Genomic DNA, 26,114 nt, shown 5'->3' with positions numbered 1-26,114 from the left:
TCAGAGAATGGCTCCATAGGTCCTTGAAGGATCTTGATGAGGTTTGCACTCCCTTCTCCCTTATTAGGTAAGGATGTCCATGCCTTTGTTTCAATTTCATTAATCTGCTGGTAAACCTGTCCTGGATACCCTGTCTGAGCATTGGCAAAGCGTCCCTGACCCAGCAGCGTATCTCTATCCCAGGCAGCCTGGCCGCCCCCCCCCCTCGCTACCAAGTTAGCGGCAGCGTGTTCATTGGCAAAGTCAATAAGAAAAGCTCTCCAGTCCAAATACTGTACCAGACTAAGACAGGCCCGAGCAAGTTTAATCCAATCACTAGGAGTCACGCAAAATCTGTGTAAGACCTTAACCTGAGGTATGGTAAGTGAGGCCATAATGCCATATGTCCTACTGATACCATCAGGGACTTGATCACCTTAAAGTCTAAAGGCACATGATACCTTTGTTGATTAGCATCCACATAAACAGGATAGGCCAGATGCAGTTCTGTGTGGACTGGCTTCCACACTTCTTGGCAGAATGTACTACCCGGTTTTCGCATGCCCAATGTCTCACCAGCAAGAACGACGCGTGGCAACAGGATTCTTCTCCGAACAAGCCTTTACTGTACAGCTCCCTTGAACAGGGACAGGGGGGCCTCAAGCAGCAAGAATGCTCGGCTTATATAGACAGCAGCTGAGGCTATGCTAAGTGTCCTTCAGGGATTGGTGGAGCATGAATTACCTTATTGGTATTGTGCTGCTCCCTCATTAGCATATTATCAGCCAACTGATACCAGGTGCAAAGCCTGCGCATGCTCAGTACCGTTGTTCACCACAGGAGGGCGCCCTGCACCCAAAACTCTACTCCCTTCCTCTACAACTTTGCAGGGAGGAGGAGCTGAGAGGAACCACCCAGGAAGTTCCTCCACCATTTTAGGCTTTTTCCTTTTCTTCTTCTGAATATGTTTCGTCTGTTTCTTCCTCTGTATCTGTCTTTTCTGAGTCTGTCTCCTTTGTGCTTCACTGCTTTTCTGACCTCTCCTCTTGAAGCATTTCTAGGGCAGCTTGTCCCTTCTCTATATTTGCCTGAAAACATTTTTGATCCTCAAGGCAACTACACACTAAGCGCCACACTGGATGGACCCCAGTTCTTAGAGTCCCCTGTTCCCAGGCAAAATCAAGGTCTTTCCCTAGTTTTTCCCAACTTGCCACAGTAAGATTATCCGAGACTGCGAACCAGGGGGCAATGACTTTGCATTCGCTCAATAAACTCTCTAAGGTGCTCCTTTTTATTTTTAGTTTCTTATGCTCAAATAGCTCTTGAAGAGCCAGAAAAATTGGATGAGACTGTGAGTTCCTCATGACAAAAATTTTCTACGCTTCTACGGCTAAATTCACCAGGCCTCTTCCTAATTTCGGTTCGCTGCTACTGAGAACTTTCTTGTTAACTACCCTGAGAATTTATAGCCACTTATCTCCCAAGGTCCTTATGGTCCTATATTACCTTGGGAATGTTCCAGCGCTGCCCTGACTGCAAGAAGTTCTGATTTCAGGAGGTCCCTATATGGGCTACCACTTGCCAAGCCCAACCACGACCAGCAAGGAAGACACGAATAGTGAAGGTCTTCTTCAAGCAGTTTTACTCAGGAACCTTGATACAATCTTCTGACCCCAGGGAATCCCCCACCACACTTAAAAAGCTAGTGCTGGCCAATCCTATAAAGCCATGGGGGTCATGCAGATACGCTGTCACTATGCAGAAGCCAGCAGGCCAGGTAGGCATAGCCAAATAAGGACTAGTTTACTACAAGGAGAGCTCACCGTTGGGAGGGTGGAAGGCCGAAACCAGCACCAACTTTGAGGCCTGGCATGTCACAGCTGCCTACAGTCGCTTTGCAAGGAATTTACAATAAGAAATGGAAATACAATATTCATTAAATTAAAGGTCTGTAGGGAAAATACTATACTTTGGGAAACAGAGAAAACCTAGAAAATTGAACTGTATGTCAGCAGGAAAAAACGTGTGACATACAGAATAAAAATATTCTCTAGAAGAATCTACTACACTCCATGTTCCTAAACCTTTTCTACCCATGCTAAGCCCATGAATAACTTTCTCCATTCAGAACATGTAACCACTAGTGAAGCAGAGAGAAGTCTCTAGATTTAGAGAGATGGAGTACATAAAGGTTTCCACTGTGTCACAGGAGACTCTCCTGGAAAAGGCACTCTCGAATCTGGTCAATGTAAGGAAAGCTGTTCAGCAGGTAGGCCATGGCGGTTCTCAGTGACATCATCATTAGGTCCTGCCTGAAAAATCTCTTGTAACCTGGAGAGCCCGAGCTTCTTCTGTGATGTCACTAGTGTCATGGTGACAGCAACTCCCTCTCAGATATTCCTTCAGTACCTCTAGAGTTTACTAATTGGCTCTAAATCAAAGTAAACAGCCATTTGGGAGTGAGAAGAAAGAGAGTAAAGAGAACAGTGATGGTGAGAAGGAAGCTGGCCTTCTGTATTTGTATAAAAAAGGAAGAAATACTTGGTCCATTGGAAAGCTTGGTGAGTCCTGGTTAGGGGTTGAGTGGGTTTGCTGAAGAGATAGCCTTTATCTGAGCCTTCAACATATGGGAATCAGGAACTGAGAGCCTCCCAGAAGCATCTGAACATCCCTGCTTGTTATGGTTTCTTGAAGTCGGAGAGTTTATATCATTAATTTCGTTATTCCAAAAGCCAGGTGTTGGAAAGGGCCCAGTTGATTCTTGAGAGCTCATGGCTTTTATATTTTTTCCCAGAAAGAAAGGTCCTAAGGAAGAAGGAAAAGACAAGTATTGTGTCCTCAGCTCAGTGTAAACTTCTCCTTGATTTGGATTCCTATAGTGCAGTTTGGGTCTGAGACTGATATCTGGGAGAGAGAAGTGCTTCTATTTGAAACTTCATAATATCAGTCTTTCCACTAGTATTACTATGACTACCATTCCCTGACAGTGACCCTTTAGATTTCTGAGCCAATAGGTGTGATTAGCTGGCAGTTAACTTTTCTTTTTTCTCCCATTTTTTTATTTTTTAGCAAATTTTATTGCTTTTTCTATTGAATATTTTTATATTTACATTTCAAATGTTATTTCCTTTCCCAGGTTCCTGTCCCTGAGATCCTTAAACAGTCCCACTAACCTTCTTCTATAACCCCCGTTACTGCACCGTGACATTCCCTTGAACTGGGAGGCAAACCTAGGGAGGAGCACGGGCTTCTCCTTCCATTAGGGCCCAACAAGGCCATCCTCTTCTACCAATGGAGTTGAAGCCATAGGCCTGTCCATACACAGTCTTTGAATATTGGTTTAGTACCAGAAAGCTCTGCTTAGATGAATTGCTGTTCTTATGGGGTTGAAAGTCCATTCAGCTCTTGTAATCTTTTCTAAACAATTACAAACATGAGGTCCATTTTCAGTTCCCTGGTTTGCCACTAGCATTCACTTCTGTATTTGACATGCTCTAGCTGTGTCTCTCATGAAAGATCTATGTCCAGTTCCTGGCAGCATGCTCTTCTTAGCTTCAACAATCCTATCTAGTTTTGGTGACTATATATATATATATATATATATATATATATATATATATATATATATATATATGCTTTTGGTGGCTCCTACTACTAAGAATTTTGATGGAATATTTACTAGGATTCTGTGTAACTAGGTCAAGAATATAGTATCCACAAATGACAATTCCAAATAGACTCCCTCCTTTTCTTATAACCTATGGATGTTGAGGTTTCACTGGACCTCAAGCCACTCTTGTTGCTGACCATCACCCAGAAACTGATGTTTGTCCTGAAGAAAGAATCATGGTAAAACATCCAAAAACCTCAAGTCTTTCCCTGGGATCACAGGAAGGTCGATATTAGAGAACTGATATCTAATAGAACTACAGAACCATATTTTATACTCCATGTTGTCCTTTGCTTAACTGATGTCTGCTACTTTATGGATAAAATGAGGATTTGGGAGTTTATCATTTGAAGGAGTTACACAATATTTACACTGTTATATTCGCTCTATATCTGGGCCCCGTTTGTAGCCATATTCATTGCAAAAAATGGAATTGGAAAAATGAAATTTTTTAGTACGCATGCAGGAACATATAAAATGTCCCCTGTGAATGAATGTACAATCAGAAAATGTAGCAAAATATTCACTCCATTAAAGGTCTGTAGAGAAAATACTGGCACCTGGGAAAATGAGAACACCTAGCGAATTGAACTTTATGTCACAGGATTGGACCTGGGAATAACATGAATCTTCAGAAGAATCTCCTTCTCTCCATGTTCCTAGATCTTTTCTACCTATGCCAAACCCCTGACTAACTTTCTCCATTCAGAGCATGTGACCACTAATGAAGCAGAGAGAAGTCTCTAGCTTTAGAGAGATGTAGTACGTAAAGTTTTCCACTGTGTCACAGGAGACACTCCTGGAAAGGGAACCCTTGAATCTGGTCAATGTAAGGAAAGCTGTTTAGAGGGAGGCCATGGCGGTTCTCAGTGACATCATCATTAGGCCCTCCATGAAAAGTCTCTTGTATCCTGGAGAGCCCTAGCTTCTTCTGTGAGGTAACAAGTGTTGTCCTGACTGCAACTGCCTCTCAGATATTCCTTCAGTACCACTAGGGTTTACTAATTGGCCTCTAATTCAGAGTAAAGAGCCATTTGGCAGGGAGAACAAATAGGATGAAGAGATCAGAGATGGGAAGAAGAAGCTGGACATCTGTCTTGGCATAAAAGAAAAGAAGAAATAATGTGGTTCTTGTGAAAACACCCTGGGCAGATGGCTTTAGTTCTTTTGTTCTCTAGGTTCACCGAGCTCTTGGAGAACTTGCTGAACATCCTAAAGACCTTTGGGCAAACGGTAAAGTTTCTAGATACAACTTTTTAGATTTCGATTGTCCTGTGTTTCCCAGGAAGAGTGCTAGAGCCAGATTGATTTTTATATGCTTTAGAAGACATGGAATTTTTCTGATATACTTGGACTAATGGCACAGGTCTAAATGATTTTTTTTTCGATGTGGACTATCCCTCAGACCTTTGGGAATATAAAAATTGTTTTGTATTTTTGAAGTCTAATTTTCACAATGACAAATCACTTTGAGCATGGAGAACACTTTCTGGAGCCCTAGAGAGGGGTGAAGAAATTCCCTGAAATCCTAGGGCAGATGGTGAACATGCCTTTTTGGTAGAAGGAGGAGTTACTTGAGCATCTTGGGACAATATGGAATGTGCAGCATGCCCCTGTAAGGATTGGCAACTTTCCACAATACCTTCTTCATTTTTGGAAAATTTCAATGCCCTTTGGACAGATGGAGAAGGTGTGGGACTCACCTGAGGAGTAATTGTAACTTTTGGTGTCTCTTTTGCAGAAGAATATGGCACAAGATCCCTTTGGGCAGAAGGTGGAAGGTTGAAACTGTCCTCCTTAGAGGAGAAACTTCTCAAGACACCATCAGAAGGATCAAATCTTAACCCTGTGTTTTTAGAAACTGGATGACTGTGGTATACTTTGGTAGAGGGAGAATGTCTACTATTTCTCCCCAGAGTGGACATGTGAAATAAATCTACTTGGGTAGATGTGGATAATTGTAAAGCATGCTGTTCAGATGCAGTAGATCCTAAGACATCCTTCTCAGATGAGGAAGGTCCTAATGTACCGTGTATATGTGTAGAAATCCTGACTGTAATGTCAGAAACGGGAGTAGGTATTAGAGCTACCTCTGAAGATGTGACCTCTCCTAGAGCATCATGGAGTTATGTGAAAGGTCTGAGAGCCTCATGAGCACATAAGGATGTTTCTAGACATCGTTGTGTAATTGTGGAAGTTCCAAGAAAAATTTCTTCTGCTGGAGAAATTGAAAGAGACTTTCGTATAGAAGTGTCAGGTTCCCTAGCCTGCTTGATAGACAAAATGGCTTCCAAGGCCCCTTCAGGAGATAAGGTAAAATCCAGAGCCTTTGAGGTATTTGGCAGATGTTCTGGGTCTGCTTGTGGATATAAAGAAGGACTGGAAACACTTTGTGCATATTTGGAAGAGTGTGTAGCATCTTCTGTATTTGGGGAAGATGGCTGATCTTGAGGAGATTAAGAAATTCCTATAGCCTCCTGTGAATTTTGCGGAGGTCATATGCATTCTTTTGCACAAATGGAATCCAAGGAATCCCTTTCCTCAGATGTCGAGGATGCTACAGACACTGGTGTTTGCATTTCATGTTCCCCTACACCACGTTCACATATGGTTGGATCCATAACCTTCTCTACAGATGGAATATGTCCTAGAACATCTTTTGTACATGTGTCACATCCACAAGCCATTTCTAAAGATGTGGCTGTGGGTAAAACTCCTTTTGTAGATGTTTCTCGTCCAACAGTCTCTTTATGAGATAGAGCACTACTCAGAGAATCCTGCTCATTTTGGGAATTTCTAGCATCTCTGATGTATATGTGGAAAATTTTGGAGCCTCTCCTTACATGACAGAATGACCTAGAGTCCCCTGAGTAGGTAGGGGATGTTGTATCTTCTCTGCACTTTGTTCAAATATGAAGTCTGCATGGCTCATTGACTGTGTGTTGTGATAAACTTGCCTCTTTTGGGCCTGATGACAAGTCAGGAGGGTCCTTTTTGGTGGTAGAGAATATTTGAATAATTCTCTGTTGTATAGGGACATTGGAAGTACTGGGGGAGATGGTGAGGGTGCTAGATCATATTTTTTTATGTGCAGAAGGCACAAGAGTTCCTTGGGAGGACTCAGAAATTTCTACCACATCTTGTGCGGGTGTGGAACTCTCAAGAGTCACTTCTAAAATTGGCAATGGTCCTTGATCTAATGGTGTACATGAAGAAAGGTTTGTCTCTGCTTGGGCTGGTATGTGTATTATGAGGTTCGCCTGGGGATTTGCGACTCTATTTTGTCCCTCTTGGACCATAAGTGATGATTTAATCACAGTTTTAATCGTGGAGGACGTTGAAGGTCCACTTGGTTTAAAGGGAAGTTCTGAAATCCCCTTCATCAGCAGAATCAGGTTTCAAACTCATTTTACATGAGGCAGATTGCATAAGGCACTTTGGTGGAGATGGAGGACATCTTTGCCTGTATTTGTGAGTGGACGTAGCTCTCTGCCCTGCTTTGGCAGCTGGCTTAGGTATTAAAGTTTCATGTGGAGAGGGGGCAGGATTTAAACCATTTGTGGAACATGAGAAATCACTGACATTACTTTTAAGAGAAGAAGTTTTGCAGCCCTCTTTGTCTGATGGGGCCTGTTGTACCTCCCCTTGATCAGAGGGGTCTTGTCCAACACACTATGGAGGAGAATTGGAAAGACTGGATACCTGTAGGATAGGGAATGAACATTTGAAACTCCTTTGGAAACACTGTGGGACAGAGAGCTGATCACCCAGAAGAGTGGGCAATACTGAGACCTCAGGGAAGGAGAGACTGCCACTTCTGCCCACCAGTGCACACATCCTTAGCCCAAGAGGAAACTGCATAGTGCCTCTGGACACATGGATATAGGAACACTCAAGCTTCAGGTGCCCTGCAGTCCAAACTGCCCCTGCATCGGAACTGGTTCAAACAGTATTCTACACCCAAATCTCGTGTGGGGTGGGTAAGTCTTAGACCATCAGAGGGGCAGAATCCCCTGAAAACTCATTCCTGACTCAAGAAAAAAAACACCTAGCTCCATCTGGGCCTCCTGTGCATAGGGACCTAGGAGCAGTAGGGGCAGGACATTTCTGGTTGCAGCCCTCATGGAAAGCTGAAAGTCAGCCCAATGAGCAAGTTCAGACCTGAGACCAGAGGTGAATCCAACTTTTCTGCTCGAAGTGAGCGGACTGGTGGACTCAGGACACACAAAGGCAGGACTCCTCTTGGACCAGGCCCTTCCATTTTCTAGCTGACTCCTGAACCTCCCTGATCCCGGCCCAGAGCTCCCAGATCCTAGACGCTGTGGGAGAGAGAGCCGATCACCCAGGAGTGTGGGCAAAACAGAGTGTACAAGGCACAGAGACTGACACTGCTGCCCAGCATTGCCAACATCTCTGGCCCAAGACAATACTGCATAGTGCCTCTGAACACAGGAATATAGGAGGAATGAAGCTGCAGGACCACCATGTTCCTGACTTTTCTTGGATCAGAACTGAACTGGTCAAACAGCTCCCTGTACCCATATCCTGAGGGTGGGGGAAATAGACCTTCAGAGAAGCAGACACTCCTGGGAAACCAGAGGAGACTACTCTCTGCCCAGATTCCAGACACAAGAGGAAAACATTTTGTGCCATCTGTGCCCCCTCCCCTCCAACAGAGAGACCTAGGAGAGGTATGGGAATTTCCTTCTGGTTCCTGCCCACAGGGATAGCTGAAAGCCCATGAACAGGAGAAACTACATGCCTGAGAGCAAAATACTCTGTTCCCATAACTGGGTAAAAGAAAACAGGAAAACAGGTCTACAGTGGTCCTGACACACAGGCCTACTGGATGGTCAAGCCACAGTCAGAAAGAGCAAGACAAGCTAACTCCAGAGACAACCTGATGGAGGGAGGCAAGCACAGGAACACAAGCAACAAAAATCAAGACTACTTGGGCTAATCAGATCCCAATTCTCCCATCAAAACAAACACTGGATTTCTAAACAAATCAGAAAAGCTAGCTCTAGATTTAACTTCACATTTCATCATGACGATGGAGGATGTTAAGAAGGTCATAAATGACTTCCTTATGAAAATACAGGACAACAGAAAATACAGAAGTAAACAAGTAGAATCCCATAAAGAGGGAACAAAAAGATACCTTAAAGAACTACTGAAAAAACAACAAAACAGGAGAAAGAAATGAAAAAAACCATCCAGGAGTTATAATGGAAATAGAAACAATAAAGAAAGCACAAAGGAAGACAACCCTGGAGATGGAAAACCTAGGAAAGAGACCAGGAGTCATAGATGTGAGCGTCACCAACAGGGTAAAAGAGATAGAAGATATAACCTAAGGAGCAGAAGATTCCATAGAAAACATTGACACAACTGTGAAAGATAATGGAAAACAGAAGAAGCTCCTAGCCCAAAACAGGAAATCAATGATACAATAAGAAGATCAAACCAAGGATAACAGGTATAGAAGAGAGTGAAGACTGACAATGTCAAGGGACAGTAATATCTTCAACAAAATTAAGGAAGAAAACTTCCCTAATCTGAAGAAAGAGATGCCCATAAACATACACAAAGCCTACAGAACTCCAAATAGATTGGACCAGAAAAGAAAATCCTCCCATCACATAATAGTCAAAACACAAAATGCACAAAACAAATAAAAATATTAACAACAGTAAGGGAAAAGATGAAATAACATATAATGGCAAACTAATCAGAATTACACCAGATTTCTCACCAGAGACTATGAAAGCCAGAAGATCCTGGACAGATGTCATACAGACACTAAGAGAACACAAATGCCAGCCCTGGCTACTGTATCCAGAAAAAGTCTCAATTAACACAGATAGAGAAACTAATATATTTCATGCCAAAAAAAAATTTACACAATATCTTTCTACATACCCAGTAATACAAAGGATCTTGAAGATAAACACACAGCTAGTGTTTCGCAAACTAAATTGGTATTACTTGTTGAATAACCTTAGTTTTAAGTGGTTATAGATGGTAGAATGCATACTTTTCTATATAGACAAAACATATTTTTAGCAGACTGAATCTCACATTCTTTGGCGAATTCTGTTCGTTCCAAGCAGGAAAAGCTTGTAGTAAGTTGACTTTGAAGATAAACACACAGCTAGTGTTTTGCAAAGTGAATTGCTGTTACTTGGCCAATAGCTTGATTTTAAGTGGTCCTAGAGGGTAAAAAGCAGACTTTTCATTATAGACAAAACATGGTTTTCCTAGTCTGAATCTCTCATTCTTTGGTGAAATCTGCTCATCCAAGCAGGAAAAGCTTGTAGGAAGTTGACTTTGAAGATAAACACACAGCTAGTGTTTTGTAAAGTGAATTGCTGTAACTTGGCAAATGTACGTAATTTTAAGTAGTTCCAGATGGTAAAAATCATACTTTTCTATATGGACAAAAAATGGGTTTCCGTTCCCAGTCTGAATCGAACATTATTTGACAAATTCGGTTCGTTCCAAGCGGGAAAGGCTTGTAAGAAGTTGACTTTAAAGATAAACACACAGTTAGTGTTTTGCAAAGTGAATTGCTGTTACTAGGTGAATAAGCTTAGTTTTAAGTGGTCGAGAGGGTAAAAAGAAGAATTTCAATATAGCCAAAACATGGGTTTCCCAGTCTGAATCTCTAACTCTTTGGCGAATTCTGTTCTCTCCAAGTGGGAAAAGCCTGTAGGAAGTTGACTTTCAAGGTAAACACACAGCTAGTGTTTTGCAAAGTGAAGTGCTGTTACTTGTTCAATAAGCTTAATTTTAAGTGGTTCTAGACAGATAAAGCATATTTTTGTATATAGGCAAAACTTGCATTTCCCATTCTGAATCAGACATTCTAAGGTGAATTCTGTTCTTTCCAAGCGGGAAAAGCTTATAGGAAGTTGACTTTGAAGATAAACACACAGCTAATGTTTTGCAAAGTGAAGGGCTGATACATGGCCAGTAAGCTTAGTTTTACGTGGTTCTAGACGGTAAAAAGCCTACGTTTTTTTATGGACAAAACCTGGGTTTCCTTTCCCAGTCTGAATTGACCATTCTTTTGCGAATCGTGTTCATTCCAAGTGGGAAAGGCTTGTAGGAAGTTGACTTTGAAGATAAACACACAGCTAGTGTTTTGCAAAGTGAATTGCTGTTACTTGGCCAATAAGCTTAGTTTACGTGGTTCTAGATGGTAAAAAGCAGACTTTTCTATATGGACAAAACATGCGTTTAACAGTCTGAATCTCTCATTCTTTGGTGAATTCTGTTTGTTCCAAGGGGGAAAGCTTGTAGGAACTTGACTTTGAAGATAAACACACAGCTAGTGATTTGCAATGTGAATTGCTGTTAATTGGCGAATAAGCTTAGTTTTAATTGGTTCTAGAAGGTATAAAGCAGACTTTTTTGTATGGACAAAACATGCATTTTCCATTCTGAATGGAACATTCTTGGCGAATTCTGTTCGTTCCAAGCCGGAAAAGTTTGTAGGAAGTTGACTTTGAAGATAAACTCACAGCCAGTGTTTTGCAAAGTGAATTGCTGTTACTTAGTCAATAAGCTAAGTTTTAATTTGTTGTAGAGTCTAAAAAGCTTACTTTTCCATTGTGGTTTGCCTTGGATTTCTCTCTGAATTTGTAAAATGAAGGCAAGAGTGCAAGATTTGGGCAGATGGAGGAGTCGGGAGCGAGAGGGGAAGAGGTTCAGAGAATAGGGTGAGAGACGACAGTTGGTGACAGTTGAGCCAGTAGAACCTGAGGAGGAGGGAGAGGATTGGACAGTTGAGAGTGTTGGGAGAGGAGGAATGAAGATAAGTGGGAGAGCGAGAGTTTAGCGACATGATGTGGAACTGAGAAAAAGTTAGAGGACTCAGGGGAGGAAAAGGAAAGGAGCGAGGAGAGGGTCGTCATGGGAGAAGGAAAAGCTGGAGACCTGCAAATAAAAGGTGCAAGGGATGAGGGATTTGGGAGCTAGGAATAGGACAGTGTAGGGTGGATCTGCCCAATCTAGATGCTGGATTGTTTTCACATTAATTGAGTTGTGTTTTCTTTGTACGGGCCGATTCTGGTTGGAGAGGAAACTGCAACAACTGGCGCTCAACGTATCCATTAGAACTCAACTAACCTGAGATGCAAGTTTACTTCCCTCTCACCCCCAGAATAGGGCTCTGATAGAGATCTAGGCATGAGTACTGGTGGATTAGAAGTTGAAGACTGGGTCTGAGGGGTCTAGGAAGAATCGAGGGGACTGCACGTGTTCTGAAGCAGAGGGAAAAAAAGGTACAAACGGCTTCGGATCAGATACTACTTTGATGTAAGAGAGATATATAACTTTTTGATACTTAAAGAAGAGAAACACAATGAATATCTTTTGGGCCTTATGGAATGATATTTTGATTGGTCTGACGGTTGTGAATTTTGAGGAAAAAGACACTTTATCATTGACCGGTATTGCAATATTCATTCTTCTGATTTCCTATATCTTCTCAAAAGACAGGGCCCTAAATAGCAAATTTCTAGCATTAGGAAAGAAATTACAAGTAATGCTAGAACAGAAATTTCTGAGATATATAGATGACTCTGAACAACAGAGAGATAAGCTTAAGTTTTGGCAACAGGAGCTAGAAGAGACACTAGAAAAAAGAATTCGACAACTCAAAGATCAAATTGAACAGCAGGAAAATAGAGATAGAATCTGGAAACAAAGTCTAGAGGATAACTTACTAAAACTAGCAAATCAAAATAAGGCAGAGGTTGCAATATCAGAATTACAACATAAAGAGAAGCTAAAATTATGGAAGCAGGGCTTAGAAGAGAAGATACAGGTAATTATGGAACGACATGAAAAACAGAAAGAGAAAATTAAATCTTGGCAAAGTAGCCTAGAAGAAACACTAGAACTGAAATTATACATCAGAATAAGAGACAGAAAGATGAAAATAAAAGTGGTAGACAGGAACTAGAAAGGATGTTAGAACAGAACATACAACAGCTCACAAGTCATACTGAACAGCAGAGAGAAAGTAATGAGGTTTGGAAGCAAGACTTGGAGAATAACTTTTAAAATTAATCAATCAAAAGAACATGGACAACAAATTATTAGAAGTACAATATAAAGAAAAATTCAAAGTGTGGAAGCATATCCTTGAACAGAGAATTCAAGAACTCAAGGGACAAGGGGGAAGACAGAAGGAGAAATGTGAAGCATGGGTACAGACTTTTAGAGAGGAATTTAAAATTACAATTAAAGAAAAAACTCAGGTAGAGACTGAAGATAAAATTAGGGAAAGCCAAACTAAGGTTATTAGGAAACAAACTTTCGTCTATCCAGTTATTGTAGAACAAAAGCCTCCAAAAGATGATCATCCACAGGGTTATGAAGAATTTGAATGGCAACCCATGGATGTGTTAGAATTAAGGAAATTTAAGGAAAGTGTAACTAATTTTGGAATGCATTCACCATTTGTAAAACAATTCTTGATTTCTTGGGCTATTAAAAATAGAGTAATCCCCCAAGAATGGAAAGATATGGTAAGAGCAATTCTAGAGCCTGCTGAAAATATACAATGGATTTCGTGGTGGAGAGAAGAAGTGAGGGAGACAGCACGACAAAATAGAGCTAGGGGCAGAGAGATTTACACAGATCAACTGCTTGGTGAAGGCCGCTTTGTTGAAGTAGAGGTGCAGGCTGTATATGATGAAGAAACTCTGGCATGGTGTCGATCGTCAGCCTTAAAGGTCTGGGACAAAATCGCAGAATCAGGGAAAAGACTTGAAACATTCACTCAAGTCATACAAGGTCCTAAAGAAACCTCCCCTGACTTTTTACAAATGCTTACCTCAGCTGTGGAAAGGAGTGTATCAGATTCAGCAGCAAGAAAGGCGATAATTGAGTCTTTAGCCTTTGAAAATGCAAATACCGAATTCAGGGAAGTAATCAGACCACTGAAGGCGAGGTCCGCACCAATAGATGAGTGGATTAGATATACAGCTATTGTTGGATCTTGTTCTCCTGATACGACTGTGATAGGAGAAGCTGCCACTGGGCAGCTAGAGATGACCCAAGATTTCAAATGTTTTAATTGTGGTGAGCAGGGTCATCTCTGATATTACAGCAAGAAAAACCAAAGTAATACCAAAAGGGGGACTATGCCTCCTGGAATGTGTCAAAAATGTGACAGACGTGGACATTGGACTAAGCAATGTAGAGCAATAACAGACAGATGGGGCCGCATCCTGCCATTAAACTTCCAGGGGGCCTCTCGCAGGCCCCAATGCCAGGCAAGGAGAGTTCTCTTCCTCAGAACAATTAAATGGCATGAATTCAAAAATAGATGTTCTGGGCCCAGAGGAGTCTGAGGGAAGTCCTATGGACAATCCCAAAAGCCTCAAAGGGAGCGAAAAATGTACATTTTGGACAACGTCTATAGTGGACAAAAGACCAAAACTAAAAATACTGGTAAACAATATTGAAATTGAAGGAATGATTGACACTGGAGCAGATGTAACCATCATCTCTCCAAAATCTTGGCCCACTAGTTGGCCACTTCAAGGAGTGGATATGCAGCTTCAAGGTGTTGGCACTTTATCCCAAATAATACACAGCACCAGTTGGCTTAAATGTATAGGACCAGAAGGTCAGGTAGGAAAATTAAGGCCATACGTGGCTGATATAGCCATTAACTTATGGGGAAGAGACCTACTACAGCAGTGGAAAACTCAAATTAATATCTCCTCAGTTTCAGGGTCTGGCCGTGAAATTCATCAGGCTCCTAATGAAAACTTTAAATCAGTCAGGGAATGTTATCAAGGATAGTTAGAGATGGTCCAAGCTGTCCATAACCAAGATACAACAGAGGCTGACAATTTAGTGCTACCACAAGGAGCCACTGCTGTTAAGACAACAACAGCCTTGCCACTAAGGTGGCTGACTGACCAACCCATCTGGATTGATCAGTGGTCTGTGACAAAAGAAAAAGTACAGGCATTAGAACAGCTAGTCCAGGAGCAGCTGGAGGCTCAGCATATAGAGGAGTCCACCAGCCCTTGGAATTCTCCAGTATTTGTCATTAAAAAAAGGTCTGGAAAATGGAGGGTGTTGACAGATCTCAGAGCAACTAATAAGATTATTCAGCTGATGGGTTCCCTGCAGCCTGGGATCCCGCTGCCTTCTTTGTTGCCTAAGGAATGGCCTATTATAGTGATTGACTTAAAATATTGTTTTTTCACTATTCCTCTACATGAAGGCGATAAGGAAAGGTTTGCCTTTTCAGTGCCTTCCCTCAATAGAGGTCGGCCCATAAAAAGATATCAATGGAAAGTCCTGCCACAGGGAATGTTGAATAGCCTTACCTTGTGTCAATATTTTGTACAGCAGTCATTGGAGATGATTCGCAAACAATTTCCCCAATCTATTATTTATCATTACATGGATGACATTTTATTGTCTGATTCAGATATAAATATCCTGGAAAGAATGTGTGATGAAGTGAAAAAAACCTTACCTTGCTGGGGATTATGAATCACTCCTGAGAAAATGCAAAGAGGGGATTCTATTAATTATCTAGGGTATAAAATAAGTCGACAAAGGATTAGGCCACAAGAGGTGCAATTCAAAAGAAAGCAATTAAGGACACTTAATGATATTTCCGAAACTACTGGGAGATATTAACTGGTTGAGGCCTGTGACTGGCTTGACCAGTCAAGAGTTGAACAATTTGTTTCAAACGTTACAAGGCGATAAAGATTTAAATAGCCCAAGGAAACTGTCAGCTGAGGCTGAGAAAGAGCTAGCTTTGGTAGAAAGGAAATTGCAGGACACACATCTAGATCGTATTGATCCAAAGATGGCCTGCATATTAGTCATCTTACCCTCTACTCATTCTTCTACAGGAATTCTCATGCAGAGGGAAGATTATATCTTAGAATGGATATTTTTAGCACATAAATAGAGTAAGAAACTGAAAACCTACATTGAGAAGGTCTCTGAATTGATACTTAAAGGAAAATTGAGATTTCGACAATTAGTTGGAATGGACCCGGCTGAAATTGTGGTACCTTTTACTAATGCAGAAATTGCCTCTTTGTGGGTACAAGTTGAACATTTGCAAAGAGCGTGCAGTAAGTTCTTAGGAGAGATTAACAACAGATACCCTAAAAGCAAGCGACTTCAGTTCATAAAACGAACTACCTGGATCCTCCCTCGTATAATAAAGGGAACCCCAATATCTGGAGCCCCTACATTTTACACTGATGCCAGTGAGTCAGGAAAGGCAGGATGTAAATCAGAAAATGTAAGCAAGGTGACTGAGAGTGACTATAAGTCAGTTCAAAAATCTGAATTATATGCAATACTCATGGTGTTGTCAGATTTTCAAGAGCCTCTTAATATAGTAACTGACTCTCAATATGTAGAAAGGGTTGCTTTGCACATAGAGACTGCAGAACTTATTCAGGATTATTCTGAATTGACATCACTATTTACTCAGCTACAACAAAAGATCAGAAATAGGAGTTACCCACTATATATAACACACATAAGATCTCATACAAGTCTGCCAGGCCCTCTGGCGCAAGGTAATAATGAAATTGACCAGCTACTGATAGGAAGTGCACTAGAGGCTTCAGAATTCCATAAAAAACACCATGTTAACAGCAAAGGCTTAAAGAAAGAATTCTCTATCACTTGGCAACAAGCCAAGGAGACTGTGAGGCAATGTCCTACTTGCTCGTTATATAATCAAACTCCATTGCCTACGGGAACTAACCGTAAAGGCACCCAAAGAAATGAAATTTGGCAAATGGATGTTCTCCATTTTACAGAGTTTGGTAAGCTGAAATACATACACCATACTATAGATACATACTCAGGATTTCAATGGGCAACTGCCTTAGTGTCAGAAAAGGCAGATTCTGTAATTACACATTTATTAGAAGTTATGGCTATAATGGGAATACCCATACAAATTAAAACGAACAATGGTCCAGCATGTATCTCTAACAAGATTAAGCGCTTCTTTGAATATTATAAAATAAAACATGTTACAGGTGTACCACACAATCCTACAGGACAAGCGATTGTGGAGAGATCTAATAGAAGTCTAAAGGAGATGATTAACAGGCAAAAAGGGGCAACAAAAACTCCCAGAGATAGGCTACATAGTGCTTTATTAACTTTAAATTTTTTAATTTTTTAAATGCTGATGAACAAAACAGCACAGCTGCTGAAAGACATTGGATTGTGGAAAAGACTACTGAACTGAACCAGCCTGTTTATATTAAGGATATTCTGATGTCAGAATGGAAAATGGGAAATGTGTTACTCTGGGGAAGGGGTTATGCCTATGTTTGTACAGGAGAAGAAAGCTGTGGGTTCCTTCCAAGCTGATAAAGATCAGACATGACAAGGGGAGACCTCCTGAAGTCCTCGGCAACACAGAAGAAAAGGGAGACTACGACAATCAACTAATAGGTGATGTATATATGAGGATGTTTAGGTCTCCATGTATGAACTGGCTGAGACTAAAATGTCTATAAACAGCCAGTAATATTTTGAGTACGAATTTCTCATAACTTGTTATTACATGCATCCTATAAAATGGCATGTATTACAAAATTATGGTACGGTTTGACTATATGATCAAACTAACGTGAAGAAAGGCAGTCACCTTTCTTTCTTGATCTTTATTAACTAAGCTGTGCACCCTGCCTACTCCATGTGGATGCGCTTACAGAACTATATGATGCTTGTAAAGTTTTGTGTGCTGCAGGAGGAAAGAAGAGAAAGACAGCCCTGAAATGACCCACAATCTGGGATACTGAGATTCCGGGACCTTCCAGTCCAACTTCGAGTTTGAATCTCCCTCAGTTACACTGAAGCTGCTTCATTTCAAGGCCTGCTTTCAGAACTTTTCCAGAATGGCCATCTTACTTATCCAGCCCTTCAGACTGTCATAGTCAAGAGGTCAGCTAAGAGATGAACTTTCTCAGCACAGAGTGACTGGCAGGCAAATCCCAGCTACCTCTACTCTGACAAAGCCAACTTTTCCTAATTCCCCTTGGGCCCCAGAAGGGAATTCTTCACCCCAATTCAGCTGGAAGAAGACGAGGAAGATTATCTTCCCAGTTCCTTATGTTGGGGTGGATGGTTCTGGTTATTCTAAGAACACTGGATATGTTTTCTTTTAAGGGATACTATACAAATGTAGCTTTGGGCAGGGGGAACTAGAGAATTTAAACTCAGGGATTGCTATCTTTCCTTTCCTCCTTTCTATCCTTCTTAGTTAAAAAGAAAAGGGGGGGGTGATATAGTAATACATACAAGTTAGAGAAATAGACAAACAGGGATAGATTAGCAAACATACTCTTAAACAAAATTTTACAGCTATATCTTACATTGATAGAAATGTTTGTAATTGATACAAAGTTGAAGCTGCAATCTTTTCGTTGGTATAGAATGCATTTTACACAAATGCGAGGTTTTCGTTGGTATACTTCCTTATTGATTTATAATTGAGATTAATATTGCTACTTTAACATTAGCATTGTGCCTCCACTATGCATCTAAGAATACAAGTCTTAGACACAGTCCTATAACTGCTATCATACATTATTTTTAGTTGATTAACAAGAACCAGCTAAAGACCAGATTGCAAAGTCATGGTTCTGAGTCAGTTTAGATGGGTTTTGGAAATTCTTCTATTAGAGAGGGCCAACGGTAGTCTATGCTTAACAGTTCAGAAACACCTATGTAGATAGGAAATCTTCAAGGGCACCAGAAGTCCACTGAATAACCCGATATGGACATTTTTTTGTCTAGATCATTTGACTAGAGACCTGTCTGCCCCTGACAGGACCCCTTAGACTCAAAGAAGAAATTGAGCATCAATGGAGTTGCTCAAATCGTGGTGACACAGCCACTGAACAAATTGCTTCAATTCATCTACAGACAAAACACTGTCCAGAAAGGGACAAATTATGCAGAATAGTTGATTGATAATCTCTGCCAAGGCAGGGTGATCAGCCCTTCAAAATCTGCATTCAAAGTCTGTCAGCTGATCCTGGGCTAGAAGGCTGAAGACTGATGCTCCGACATATTGAGGAATAGGGGGACTGTCCAGGTGATCAGCAGTCTCTATAAATTGGCTAAGCTTGGAAGCCATGTTTTGTGCTTCCCATATTTTCAGGTAATATTAATCATTCTTGGATTTCTGATGTGGTTGGAGACTGGAAGACTCATAGACAACCCAAGCGGTTTAGTATTGAGAAAGATGATAAATCTGGTAGGGTGGTTTTCAGGTGGCATAGGATCTAGAACCAGGATATAATCAGGTATAGTTTTTAGTATAGATGACATGGTTACTGAACAAAATTGATGCACTGGGTGATGAGTGTATTGTTGGTTTTATAAATTACAGAATGGTAATAAACTTAGTTCACATATGTATAGGGAAAAGGTTTTTTAACTGGACAAAAAGTGGGAAATGTTGTGGTCTGCCTTGTAGTTCTCTCTGAATTAGTAAAATAAAGGCAAGAGCTCGAGATTTGGGCAGAGGGAGGAGTCGGGAGAGAGAGGGGAGGAGTCAGGAGAGGGGAGGAATCAGGAGGGGGGAGTGAGAAGGGGGAGGAGTCAGGGAAAAAAAAGGAAAGAAGTGAGGAGAGAGTTGTCATGGGAGAAGGAGAAGCTGGAGACCAGGCAAATAAAAGGTGCAAGGGATGAGGGATTTGGGAGCTAGGAATAGGACAGTGTAGGGTGGATCTGCCCAATCTAGACGCTGGATTGTTTTCATATTAATTGAGTTGCATTTTCTTTGTACTGGCCGATTCTTTTTGGAGAGGAAACTGCAACAAACTGCAACAGTTACATTAGGAAGGTTGAGACCCTCTCTTCCTGACCCCTCTAAGATATGCCTGTCGATATGGACTGGAGATATAATCCCTTTTATTCAATCAGGCAAATTCAGAAAAACCAAAACACCACCAAAAGTTTATGAAGGATAAACAGCCACTGCACCCACATTGTCAGGACTGCTGACATCTTAGACAAATGATGTCAAAATGGAAATCACGTCACACCATGACCATCCCCCTAAGTGAAAAGCAGAGGAGAAAAACCAGTTCCCTGTTGGTGGCACCAAGAGAAAACCATTGTCAGAATCATCAGCAAGGATTTTAAAGTCAGGATTCAAGCTTCGTCAATGAGAAATTTCCAAAACAAACATCCTGGTGAGGTAATAGAAGAAACAAAAGAAAATCGAATAGTAACTCACTGAATTAAAATGAACACTAAAAGTAGGAATTAAAGGCATGTCTGGGCAAGATGAACAATGAAGTGGACTTTAGAGCAGGCAGAAGGGGTGGGAGATGGCTCACTGCTTAGGAACACAGGATGCTCTTGCAGAGGATCAGGGTTCAGAGGATCTGATGGACTTTTTGGTCAAAACACACACACACACACACACACACACATACACATACACAAACACAAACAAACACACCCACACCCACTCACATATACACACACACATACACAAACACACACACACTCACATACACATACACAAACTCAAACACACACACACCCACTCACATACACACACACACATACACACAAACACACACAAACACACACACACACTCACACTCACACACACACACATACACACACAAACACAAACACACACAAACACACACACTCACCTAAACACACACATACATACACACACACATACACACACACAAACACAAACACACACACTCACATAAACACACACACATATACATACACACAAACACACACAAACACACACACACACACACACACACCATAGATATAAATTTAAAAAAAATTAAAAAAGATGAAGCCAGGTATGCCCCTTTAATCCCAGCATTCAGAAGCAAGCTGATCTCTGTGAGTTCAAGGACGACCTGGTTTATACAGTGAGTTTCAGGCCAGTCCTACCTACATAATGAAACCCAGTGTCCAAATAAAACAGAAAAGAGTGTTCTATGTATTTCTGATAATGTAGGCAACAGAGAAACTATTAATACAGAGAACTTATTGTTGAGAGAATCAGTGGGCTGGAAGGAGACACCAATTCTCTGTGTCACTAATTCCATCACGGCCTCAGCAAGAAGCAAGAATGGGTACAGCTAAAAGGGAAGCAGGGCGATTATGAGCAAAGCTGTGGACATGAATCAGCCTATCAGCAACAGAAGCAGGCAGAAAATCAGCTGGGATGAGATGGCGTCACCAGCCAATGTCTCTGACTGACAGTCCCTAGTAGCACCAGGATGTTCTTTTCCTTCAAGTACCCCTGGACTTTTCAGATACTCAGAAACCACAGAACAAAGTATGGCAAATGCCTCAGAAAAGATGTCCTGTGTTACATATTTGTTTATACAGGCTTCATGTAGCCCAGGCTGGCCTCAAACACACTATGCACCCGAGGATGATTTTGAACTCCTGGTTCTCCTCCTGGTAATGGGACTCTGAGCATGGACCACCACACCAGGCTGATGAGGTCCTGTAGGTGGAGCCCAGAGCTGTGTGAGAGCCAAGTGAGCACTCTGTCCACTGAGCTGCATCTCCAGCCCCTCGGGATGTGTTCTGCTAATACAACGAAACTAAAATAGACGTCTTCAATGAGAGACAACAGGAGTCTCCCAGTCCAGAAACATTAAATCACACATTCACAAGTAATACAGATGTCAAGAAATAATGAAACTATGTAACAGTAAGAAAAAAAGAAGAAGATAGGAAACATACTATCAAAATGTGTGAGACATAACTGTGAATGTGCTAAGTGGAAACTTTATTTACAACACTAATTCTTAGATTAGAAACAAATAACAGCAACCTAAATTTTTATCTACACTAGAAAGTAAGAATATAATTAATTCAATGAAAACATAATTGTTAAACTGAACCCCAAAACACTAAAAATAAGAAATTAACAAAAAAAAGCCAAAGAAACACAATTAGTTTTCTTTTTTAAGCAAAGAATGGTATTTTGTTGTCTCGATTAGACCTAGATAGAAAAATATAAGGATATAAGGTCCATTCTGTTTGGCGATTAAAAAAAAAAAAAAGAAAGAAATTGCCGTGTTTTAGAGCCTATGCAGAACACTGAACCTGGTTCCACAGACAAAAATTTAGAAAAAAAAAATTCCTCGTTTAAACCCTTTTTAATGACAGTGTTTATACTCAACTTGTCTCTCCTATAATCTGTTTAATATCAGACAAGATTTCAAGGGATGCCATATGGAGATTGTGCAGTGTTGAAATGAAAGCACAGCATTGTATTCCCAACACAGACTCTGGATGAGAACATCATTGTTTTTATCACGAGGAAACTAGCACAAGATCCAAGTCCAGTCTCCTGAGGTGTTGTCCCATCTTAGAGCCATTTCCTCAGACAGCACTTCCCATGTGTCATATTTTTCTTCAAAAATCGAAACAGACTTGTTTGCTGCCTCTTTGGTTTGCAGTGCTGCTAGGGAGATCCTGGACCAGCAGAGATGACAAAAGTTTTCCTCCACCACCCCAAACTACAGCACTGGTATCAGTGTAGAGGAAATAGAGAGACAGAAACCAAAAAGGAAGAAAAAACCTGTTGTTGTTTGGAGAAGATTCATGTAAGTAGGCCAAGCTGACCTTGGACATTCTATGTATCCCAGGATGGCCTTGTACTTATTCTGTAGCCCAGGCTGGCCTTGGATTTATGATGTAGCCCAGGCTGTCTTTGGACTTACTATGTAGCCCAGGCTGGATTTGAACTTGTGATCTTCGCGAGTATTGAGAATATAGGTATGCACTACCACACTCAGCTTTGTATCTGTTATTATAAGTGACTCAGCTGTGGCCCCTCATTTGCCAGCCTCCCTCAACATCAACTACAGCATCCACAATCACCCACTAGGATAAACCAATCCTTTAACTCATCTGTTAAGGTAAGACTTTACAGGACAGAGAGTCAGCAGGGTCCTCCTTCATATTAGAAAACATTTGTGTGGAGGGATTTGAGTGATTGTTTGAGTGAGCCAGTCATACCTCAACCTGGTTCTGATATTATGACCAAGACGGAAAAAAATAATAAGAAAACAAAATAAAGGAGATGGGGCCAACACCGGGACTTGAACTTAGCAGCTGAGGAGATGACTCACAGGTCTCAGGTAAATGATGGGTAGGCTTTGTGGCCCACACAGAATCCCAGTCCAGGGAGGTAGAGTTAGGGTAGATACCCAGAGCAAGATAGCTGTAAAGACTAGTCATATTGGTGAACTCTGAGTTTGACTGAGAAATGCTGCGTCAATGAATAAGGTAGAAGAGAAATGGATTAGTCCCTACATTATACACTGTGCATGCACATAGGTACACACACACACACACACACACACACACACACACACACACATACACAGGAACAAAACAAAAAACCTTGGACTTAAGGCATTGCCTCCACTGTAGTAGCACATAGTAGGAGGTGGGGATCTAAATAAGTGTTCCTTTCCACCCCCACAAAGACCAACATACTTATGAACTCTCAGCCCTGGATCTGTACAATCTGCTGAGGACTCCCAGAAGTTTAGTTTAGTCTCCTCGCTCTCTAACATGTTCTGGTGTTCTGTTTCAGGAATCCTGAGCTGGGGCTCAGCTGACTTGAGCCTCACTCACAGTCTTGCATCCAAGACAACTTTCAGATGCCATGTATTGATCCTTGGGATTCCCTGCCAAGGTACCCTGACTTGCATTTCTCACGAGGCCACGCCATGAAGCCAGAGAAAGTGCGGCTCTGCCATTTATTAGCTTAGTGTATTGGGAAATTGGCTCGATGTTTAAACCTCACTTCCCTCGTATATAAATGAGCAGGCGAACAATTCCAGTTCATCAGTTCTACATTAGGAGTGAGTTAGAAAAACACATCAAAATGATTAGTGCCAATGTGTTTTATGAGTGATAAGCAGTATTATTTATATGATTTGTAACATTGGAAATTATGGTACATGGAACGTAACGGTTTTCATTATCTTTGCACAGATGATGCGAGGAAAGCATCAAGGATGCAGAAATGCTTCCTTTTTTCCTTTATTTCCAAGAAGCATTTCTTTCTGGTCCAATTATTTTTTTAAAACTTACTTTCCACTCCATCTCCCCTTAGGTGATTAGGTTAGAACGGGGTTTGGTGAGAGGGGTTATAAAACGTTGTGTTACAGAATATATCTACAAGATCAACTGTTCAGTTCAAATGCAGGCAGCCTCCATGGATAAGCCATGCTCCCCCTGAAGATATTGATTTCTTTTCTTTTTTTATTTTCATTGATTTCTTGTGATGGCTAGTCTAGGAGGAAAGAAACTCCCTCGAGGAGCTTCCCCCTTCAGATTGGCCTTGACTATGTCCAGGTGGCATTTCCTTGACTGTTCACTGATGTTGGAGAGCCTGGTCTACTTTGGGCAGAACTGCCCTATGCGGTGGGTCTGGACTCTGTAAAGGTAGTTGCATGTGAGCTTAGAAGCAAGCCAGTGAGCAGTCTCTGTAGTTTCTGATTCACAATCCTGTCTTGGATTTCCTTGATGATGGACTGGAACAGATAAGATGATATAAAGTTTTCCCTTCCCAAACTGGCTTTGGTGAGTGTATTTATCAGAGCAACAGAAAACCAAAATTTAGCAAAGATCACAGTGCCATATGTGGAATGTCTTCCTGAAAGTTGCTGACCAGCGAGATCCCAAAAGCCCTCACAACTTTATAGGTTGTTGCCATTGTTCTTCGTAGCCCTCCAGATCTTGATGGTAAGACACTATTGCTGAGGACACTGAATCCTTTGGGTCACAGGTCACAGAAGGGTCAATGTAACGTTGAGGTGGAAGCATCCTTTTAATGGCTAGCCTTCATGGTTCAAGAAAGTTCTATGTAGGATTCCAGGGAAGAAAATCATCTACAACCTTACTCGGGTGTGAACCATTCAAGCTAAAATGTCAGGCAAGATGTGCCCCTAATGTGTTAGTGGCATCGCAGTCATGGGAGTAACCAGTGGCTTTCCAATTAGATACAAGTCATATTCCACAAGAGCGAACACACACCAGGTTCTGTAAAGTCGTCAAGAACCGATGGTTAGGGTGATATAGTCCCTATGAAAGAACCTCATGCTAAATACATTGTCGAACTTCCTTCCAAACGTCCATATTTGTATCTACAGATCAGCATTGCACTCAGCTCTCATCAGAGAAGAAGCCTCTGACTACCATGGGCAGAGACGTACAACTGTTCAAAGTGCTGGGAATCAGTGGTGTTGGACTGTTCAGGTGGAAATAGGACAGCTAAGTCTTCTCCTCCACAGCTCAGAGAACATCATGAAAGAGTGGGTGGAAGGAATATAAGAACCAGAAGATGGGGAAGGGGACAGCAAAAGGATATCTTTCAGATTGTACCTAGTCATTGAACTCTTAAACTGATGGCGGCTATGGCCATGGGCACAAGACTGGGCCGCTCAACACTTCATCACAAATGGGAGAGGCCATAAAGACCCTCCCCTCCCTTGGCAATCAACATTTATTGGAGGAGGGTTCTATTCTGCAGGCTTAGATTTTTCAAGACCTACTTTAGTAAGAGTTTTTAAACCCTTTAACCTTCCTCTAGCCCACCACCCACCAGAGGTAGTGGAAAGGAAAGGACAATAGGGCAAACAAAGGATGATATGGACCTGCTTAGAAATTGTTCTCTGGGACGATTTCAATCTTCATCATCAGGATATCAGTTCAGTTGACATGAATCAACAGAGGTAGGTCGATCCACTTGCAAACACCATTCGCGAATCACCAAGGACAGTTCAACCCAGAAGAAATTGCTGAGCTCTTCCAATTGGCCTGGGTTCGAGTAGGCATCAAGAAGCCACCGCAATGTCACCACAAGAAGTTCTCTGGGGCTTTTCTCTCTACAAAGTCATGACAGACAATGGTCAGTGAGGAAGGAAAGTTGAACCAATGCCACAGCATGGTCCATGAAGACCAGAGTCATCAAAGTCCATTGAGCATCAGCGAAGAGTGTCACGGCAAGCCAATGCCGTGGTGTTGCCCACTGTTGTCCAGTGTTATACTCGAACCCTTTCTAAACATCACATGCCGTTTTCCCAGGCAGCTACCAGAAACACCATGGGATTGTTCTCAGCAAAACATCCTCCCCTAAGACAGTTTCCAGAACAACATCCATGACACAGTTGAGTCTCCAAAGAAACCAGAAATTTCTGCTTCACTCCCTTCTTCATTCCTGTACCCATAGATAAGTGGTTCTATTGAATTCCTCTGTACTCATGTAATTAATTAAACTTAGGGAATACACACAGAAAGGAGACATGAAAGATGAGGGGGGACTTATTCAGATTATCGGTGCCAATTGGAGAGGGAATGGCGTGAGAGAAGGGGTTGACCAAGGGTATGACAGAGGAGGAGAGGGAGGAAG

General features: G+C 41.5%; 1 long non-coding RNA gene across 2 annotated transcripts in view; it reads left to right on the top strand.

Annotated features, from left to right (window-relative positions):
• The first annotated feature begins 2,337 nt into the window (after positions 1 to 2,337).
• Positions 2,338 to 26,114, top strand: part of LOC134484296 (uncharacterized) — a 40,654-nt gene continuing 16,877 nt past the window's right edge. The window contains exons 1-2 of one of the 2 annotated variants that reach the window (XR_010061705.1): positions 2,359 to 2,540; positions 5,391 to 5,602. This is a non-coding gene — a long non-coding RNA (uncharacterized LOC134484296). Of the gene's footprint in view, positions 2,541 to 5,390; positions 5,603 to 26,114 lie in introns of those variants that run through there. The other variant, XR_010061706.1, reaches the window with a different exon arrangement.

Source organism: Rattus norvegicus, chromosome Y (assembly GCF_036323735.1).
Source record: "Rattus norvegicus strain BN/NHsdMcwi chromosome Y, GRCr8, whole genome shotgun sequence".
NCBI classification, from domain to species: Eukaryota; Metazoa; Chordata; class Mammalia; order Rodentia; family Muridae; genus Rattus; species Rattus norvegicus.
This window is presented reverse-complemented; position numbering and strand designations above follow the sequence as displayed.